Source organism: Haliaeetus leucocephalus, unplaced genomic scaffold, assembly GCF_000737465.1.
Source record: "Haliaeetus leucocephalus isolate CR32 unplaced genomic scaffold, Haliaeetus_leucocephalus-4.0 Scaffold577, whole genome shotgun sequence".
Classification (NCBI taxonomy): Eukaryota; Metazoa; Chordata; class Aves; order Accipitriformes; family Accipitridae; genus Haliaeetus; species Haliaeetus leucocephalus.
This window is the reverse complement of record NW_010973013.1, coordinates 1,064,448-1,071,984: the sequence shown is the minus strand read 5'-3', so window position 1 is coordinate 1,071,984 and position 7,537 is coordinate 1,064,448.

Below are 7,537 nucleotides of genomic sequence, written 5' to 3'. Positions count from 1 at the left end.
CGTGTGAAATGCTGTTTCAGCTGTTTTTTTTTAATGAAGGGAGTGAGCCCGAGAGGAAGGGAGCTCCCTTGTACACCCCTTTGCCAACCTGCTGCTTCGTGTGACCTGAAGGCTATGGCAGAGCGTTGGGGTTGGACACAAAACCACTTGGAGCCCATCTCTCGTCCCCAGATACACACTTTAAAAGAGCAAACTGCGTGGCTGTTTTAACACTGAGAAATACCCTTTAGGTAATAATAATAACGCTTGGACAGAGCAACCTTTCTCAACTCATGCCAGCACTGTGGTCGTCAGCTTGTTAGATGTGCACAACAAATGAATACTAATTTTCAGGTAGAATGTGGAAAAATAGGTTTGCCAAGTACCATCCCCCTGTGTGTCTGTCTGTCTGCCTGTCTGTCTCAAGCTGCACTTGAGATGGCTTTCAGATGGCTTCCTCAAAGAAGAGAAAAAAGAAATACATGTATCGAGAGGGCGGTAGATGCAGGGTTCAAAAAGCACGTCATGCAGTCATCGAATTCTGTTCAGAGAAATGATAAATTCTGCAGTCACTGAATTGTGTGGTTTTATCCAGTGACAGACATGTCCCTGCAAGCGTTAGTAATGAAAGCTCTTTGGATGGAGAGTTGGAACGGCCACTGAAGCTGTAACAGACTGAATTTGCTGCTACAGTTTCAATAGACAAAATTCAGAGGAAACTTTGTGTAAGCACTAGATAAAAATAATTTATCAAGCTAGTGAATCAAAGCCTTTTTTTTTTTTTTTAAGTCAGAACAATTCCTGGGATTGTCAAGATACTGGTACAAGTAAACTGTGGCCTAAGAGTTGTTCTTCTTTCTTCTGCTTCCCTGAAAGGTTTTCAAAGGGGCCTCAGGCAGCACAGGAGAGGAAGAGCTGGCTGCGGCAGTGGGAAGGTGCCTGCCCCGCTGGATCCCAACGTCCTCCCCCGTGCCCAGTGAGTCCCCAGTTCAGATCCGTTAGTTTGGGCTTGCAAACCGCTCCCCTTGGTCTAGTGAAAGCCCCGTAACAACCTGATCCTGCACAGTCCTCGGGTTTGGTTGGGCTGAAAACTGCGGAGGGGGCTTGGTTGTGATTGCTCGCTACCCCATGTCCTTTTGGGAGGGAGGACAGTGATGTGCTCACACAGACGGGACGGCCGCGCGTGCAAGTGCTCTGCATCATCTATCACCTATCAGAGGGCTTAAGTAGAGAAGGACGTAAGGGGACAGCTGAGAGGAGCGACTTTGAATGAAGGGAAGAAACCAGGATAACTTCTGTATGCCTTTTTTTTTCACGCTGTGAACACCGCGTGGGCTGTTCATCCCTGAAATAAGCCCCCAGCCTGTAGCAGCTAATGTCCACAGGGAGCCAGTCACCAAGGCAGGACTTCAGTGTAAGCACATAAAGTAGACAGGCGAGGGGGCTATTGGTATCTAGCTCAGTAATAACCACGCATAAACTACAGCTGCTGAAATACGTACTCCACAGGAACATGAAATTATAGTAATACCAGCAAGGAGGCGTGCAGTAGCCCACAGCCTTGGAGTCCTATTAGATACAGCTAATGCTCCCGTGTTTCTTGCCAGCATGATAGGAAGGAGTCCAGCTTCCATCAGTTTAGGTGAAGGTCTTATTCTTGTTATCAAAAAAAGATTCTTCCTTAATGATCTGTGTATTCGTTAATTTTACTCCCAATATTTTAAAATTATTTTGTTCTGTATTATATATACCAGAGAGCAAATACATTCTAGTTAGTGTACAGACTAGACTGTAAGGGTACTACAGCTGTGAATAAACTAGCTGCATTTTGTGCAAAAGATGTATAATTCACTGTAGAGTTTCTCGTCCCTGCCTTGTCCCATTTTTTTCCCCCATCTGTATGATCCTGCAATGAACCAACCCCTGAGACCATAAGATGAAGACCAGAGGCAGCTCACCATGATCTTGGTTTCTTTGAGAACACCTCTAAAAGGTATTTCTACTGAGACGTAACAGGTTGCATTAAAAAAAAAATATCTTTCCTAACTTGTGTGGCTTCCAGGCCCCAAATGGATGGTCCCAAATCCAAGCCCCTCCGATACTTTAGGTTGGAAACAAGTGTGTATGTTTGTGGGGTCGCTGCAGTAATGCTGCTCTGGGAATGGCACAGCGCTGCTTCTTCCCTCCTGATGTCCCCTGCTGTGCCGTGCAGCACATCCTGAGCGTGGGATTTCGTTAGCAGAAATGGTTGAGGGTTTATTTTCCTCCCCACATGAAGCTACGCTGATCCAGAGCGCAACATCAAAGCTCAGCTCTGCTTCTCTGCCCCTAGTGTAGAAGTCAGGCAAGTTTGGCTACTTTGCAGTGGGAGAAAGAGAGGTGGGAAGAAAGATGTGAAGTGATGACATAAAGAAAACTGCTTAAAAATTAAAAGCTTGAAGTGCTTTTCTCTTTCTTTTTCTTTCTCTTGCTTCCTTTCTTCCTTCACTTGCACACTGGCACGTTCTCAAACTGGGTAATTTGCAGCAGCTTAGGAGAAATTCCTGTGACAAGCAGGACTGCTGAAGACCGTATCTCAGAATCGCCCTCGCTAGCGCAGCTGCTGAGGATGCTGCAGTACAATACTCTTCCTGTCTGAGGAGCAAAACAATAAGGCCCAGACACGTCGCTTCTGGAAACACTTGCCTATAGGCAAAATTTTTACACGTGAATGTGCTGAAGCTATAAACTAGATTTTAACTGCATTGTGGAGATTTCAGCTAAAGTACTTTCCAGAATTGCAGAGAAAGCTCATAGCTGGCTTTATCAAGTAAAATTTTTATTATAAAATTTCTGAAGTGTTTCTGTTACTTATGTATAATAAATGGGGTTTTATATTACAAATGCCATAATTATAAATTATATAATTGTGCATAATTGTATAGTTATTCTATATTAATTCTATATTGTGGGTTATGTGCAATATATAGGCTATATAATGATATAAATTTGCACTTACAGTTTTCTTATGTATTTATAAACACAATTTCTTACATGTTTATAAGCCTGTAATCTCTGATTTGCTTAGCATCATTTTTTAACTATCGAGTTAAGACTTCTTCTCTCTAGAGTATGACTCAGTTCCTCCCTGGCCCTTTGGGAACTGTGATCCCTTGTCTATTTGTGCGTACATGAAAAGCAGCATTGCAAAGCCAAAACAGAACAGCGTGGCACATGTGCTAGCTCTACCATGCTAATAAAAAAAAGGTAAAAGAAATAGGGTAAGTAGGCATAAGTCTCTAAAGACTACCAGGGCTCTCATTTTGCAAAGGAAAGCCAGTGGAAATCACTGGTGCGGATTTATTGATAACTGGGGAGTGAGGAGGAAAGCAAACCACAAGCTGGGCTCTCTTCTGCAGTTAAGTGCTGATGTTAACTCCTTGTGCCTGCTCTGGCGAGGAAAGGAAGGTTTAGACACGTACAATTAATGAACAAAGCAACTGAATAAATACAAAAGGTCCAAACAAGTTAGCATTTCACATTTGTTTTGGTCTTCTGAGAGGCTGTATACAGTAACCAGGGGATAGACCGGGGTGCGGGGGGGTGCCTCGGTACTTTGAAAAGCGGAAATTCCCCTCTCCCGGCAAAGGAAACGTGCTGCGCTTGAGAAGGCTCAAGAAGCAGTTGGCAGCGGTGTGCAGGAAGAGAAAATCATCTCATCTTGAACTTGAAAGCAAAACTCAGTTTCAAGTGAACACTTGAGCAGCTGCGTCATTGGCAAAGCTTACGGTTTGGGAAACCTATACAGTTCCTTCACTGAAATGTAAATATGTAGGTAAGAAAGCATTCAGAGAAAGGCCTTTCCCTGAGGTTTTCTTTTGAAGCAATATGAGAAGCCTCCCCAGATTTTGTGCATTTATGAATTCGACCTTTTTAAAGTGAGGGCTGCAGGGGGAAGGTGGAACTGCGAGCAGGGCTGGTTCAATAGCTGTCCACAAACCGGCTTTAGTGGCCTGAACATTGTAAGGTGTCTCCAGACACCTTCAATAGGAAAGTTTTTGCCGCCCCACCCTACTCCAAGCCTATGTGAGCCACCAGGACTACCGAAAAATATATTTTCATGTCAGCTGATGCTGGTTTATACTTTTCTGTTTGCACAGAAAAAAAATTCTCTCCTTCAAAGTTGAACGTACTTTAAAACCCCAGCTTTGAAGCAAGGCTTGAGGAAGCAGTGATGATCTCCTGATTTCTGTTTAGCCTTGCCTAGAGCCTATCTGCTTCAGCCTGCAAAAGATGCCCCGGCTTTTTTGGCCATCGGTAGCTGCTCTACGACTCCGTGGGGGTTTTAGTGCCTCAGTGCCGAAGTGGCAGGCGAACACGGGGCCGTTGCTGCACCTCCATGGAGCCTGAACTGAGCTAGTCCAGGAAACCACTTTGCAGCCGGCTGCCCTGCGCCACCACAGCTTCACCAAAAGGCCGGCGCAATGTCGGCAAAGGTCGTAACTGGGGAAACGTGCTCCGAGTAATGTCTTTATATATAGCAGAGAGGACAGGAACAGAGAAGCAAGAAAGCGAACTGGGTGTTTTTTTAGATTGCGGCGTGTTTTTCAGACTCGGTTCCCCCATCGCCTTTGCACTGCGCGGTCCTCCTGCCACGCGCCGTGTGCTTTCATCAGGAGCGTGTGTGTGTAAGATGAGCAACACCGATGCTTTGCGGGAATAACCTCCGAGCCACGCAATAGCAGCTTCATCTTAGAGAAACAAAAGGAGAAAAAGGGAAAACAAGTCCAGCGCAGCCCGGTTTTATGCACTGCTAAGATCTGTGGGTCTTCCAGCATGTGGGCTTGGGCACCACCGCAGTTCTGGCCGTCACAGCAGGCGGGATCCACGCAGACCAGGTCAGCCAGAGATGTTTTGAAGGGAAAGCACGCTTTAAAAGTAAATAGAGTGAGTCATGTTGCCCGTTGGCATAAACACAAAGCACATAGGAGCAGGAAGTGTCTTTGTTTTCGTGCACTGGAGGGTGCTTTCAGGTCAGGTTATCGCCGAGGTACATTTCTGGCTAGCAAAGTAACGGCTTGCTCCGGCAGCGAGACCATCCTACCTGGCAGGGGGGAAGCAATTTCATGCAGTTCAATATCAGGTACCTGTGTCTCTGGGGTTTTTTTTTGTATTTAACACTGTATTTAACAACGATGAATCTTAAACCAGAATCCTGCCACCTACTGCCCACGAAAATGCCAGATGTGTTGTGTGCACAGTAGTTTAATTCTGGCCTTAAAAACCTTGTCAAAGCTCTCTGGGACTGGTCAGCTCTGCACAGGCTGGGAAAAATATTTGTGAGCCGCCCGAATTGCCCTACTGGGACTCTAAGCCAATGTACTGATGTCTGCAGCAACACTAGCTTTCTTTGAGAACAAAGCGTAGTTTCCTTTTGTACAAAGGAACAAATAAACATTGTGTGGGAATTGGTCATAACAGAAATACTTCTTTTTTTAAAATATCTGAGTCACTTGTTTCAGAACACTGACCCGTTTATTGCTTGGGAATGCCTGCGACTGCTGTCTGAAACTTGAAAATTACAGAGGTGTCCATGGAGGGAACAGATGATTATTGCAATAACACCAGGGATGATTCCGCATTTAAAATTTAGCATAGAAGAAGTGTCTGAAAACCAGCAGTCTGCCTAGTGCCAGAATTAATTATGAATTTGGTTTTTAATATAGTTTAGGCTAGAAACCATCCTAATTATCTTTTCTCCTTTAATTAAATGAGAAGTCTGCCATTAGCCTCTGCGTCCCATAACTCATGCTCTGGGCTCAGCTCATCCTGCCTGGCAAATGGGAGAACTGGAGAGAAATGGGGGAGAGAGAAAGAAAAAGAGAAGTCTCTGAAGTATGCAACTATCTTTGCCGCTTATCTGTCTCCAGGTACCGGCTCACTGAAACTTTTCACGCTAATATTGTCTTTCAGCTCTTCTGTTCCAGCTGTTAGCTGCTCACTGCTTAACCAAGGATTTGGACATGAATTTGTTGTTGTGTTACAAATGGTCCGCATATAAAGTGATGGTCAGAGTATAGACAAACAGACTTTAAAATGTAGGGAAGGAAAGTAAGAGAGGTTTGTGGAAATGAGGGAGGTGTAGGCTTGTGTATGCAAGTTCTGCCCTGAAGGGTTCTGATTAATTTACTGAAATTGCTTCTAACGAAACGAACTTTATGTGGATACTTTTTGTAACAAGAATTTTAGAAGTTGAGCAATGAACAATGCCTAGGAAGGATCACACATACACATTGAAGCTCTGCTCTAACACATATTACTAATACTTCTGAAAATGCGTAACTTGATGCATGTATGCTAGTTTGGTATTTAGAAATCTTTTCTAAAGAAAGAATGCCATATCTGAATGAATCCTCCATTTTTTTATTTGTTTCTTGCCAGCATCTGTTTAAATCCTCCATCTTCATAAAACACAGTGGAAAAATTAAGTACATGTATATATTTTAACATGTTAGTAGAAATATAGCTGTGGAAGTTCAAAGAGTTAATTAACATTTAAATTACTGTTTGTTTTTTTTAATAATAAACGGGACTAGTTGAACAGGTTTAATCAGAGAAGAAGTCAACTTAATTGAGAGTAGATATGCAGAAATACCAGCTCCTAAAGCCAACGTATGTGAACTCATCTTTTGCGAGATGCATCAAGCTGATTTCTTCATTTATCGCTTCTGGTTTGGGCCTGCATTTTTCAGTGATTAGATTTTTTTTTTTTTCCCTAGAATAAGAAGATGAGAGGTGTGAGGATAGCAGTAGCACCACATACAAGAGACTGAATATGAGTGCCATGTTAAATAAAATAATTTCTTTGGTGTCTGTACTCTGGTAAGAAATTCATCATCTATTCTACATATCAAAGTGTTAGAAATATTTGTTACAAATATTTGTCCAAATTTATACAAATTATTTTCCTTACATATTCCCCCCGGAAGTACAGTGCTTTCCTGTTTTTTGATTCAATTAAAAACATAACAGTTAATTTTTAATACAATTTTGAAAACTGGCTGTGGGTGCAATATTGCACCTTGTTGTAGGGCCTTGCACACCACTGGCCTGGCCCAGCCTCGCTGCTGATCCCTGCCTGGCTGAGCACTAGCAGTTCTGCCGCTTGGTCACTCTGGACCAGCAGCGTGTGGCCCTCTTCAGCTTGTATGGTAAAGCCTCTTAAATATTAGTTTCAGCCACTGCAGGGAGTCGTGCATACTGCCAGCCACAGGCATAAAAATCATGAATTGGTTGCAAAAATAAGGCTGGAGAGCTCACATTTTTGTTCACTCTTTGTACATATACATATATGTATATTTTAAATATATACACACACACACATATACATGTGTGTTTGGGTTGTCACTTCAAAGCCTTTGGGTTCTATCTGTTTTGCATTTGCCAAGGGTTTTGTTTGTTTGTTTTTCCCAGGTACCAGAGTGCCTTCATGATTTAAGGATGTAACACTCTTGACGTGCTATACATGGGGATTGAGGCCAAGTTTCTCCCTTCATCCAGGGCAGGTTGTCACACAGGA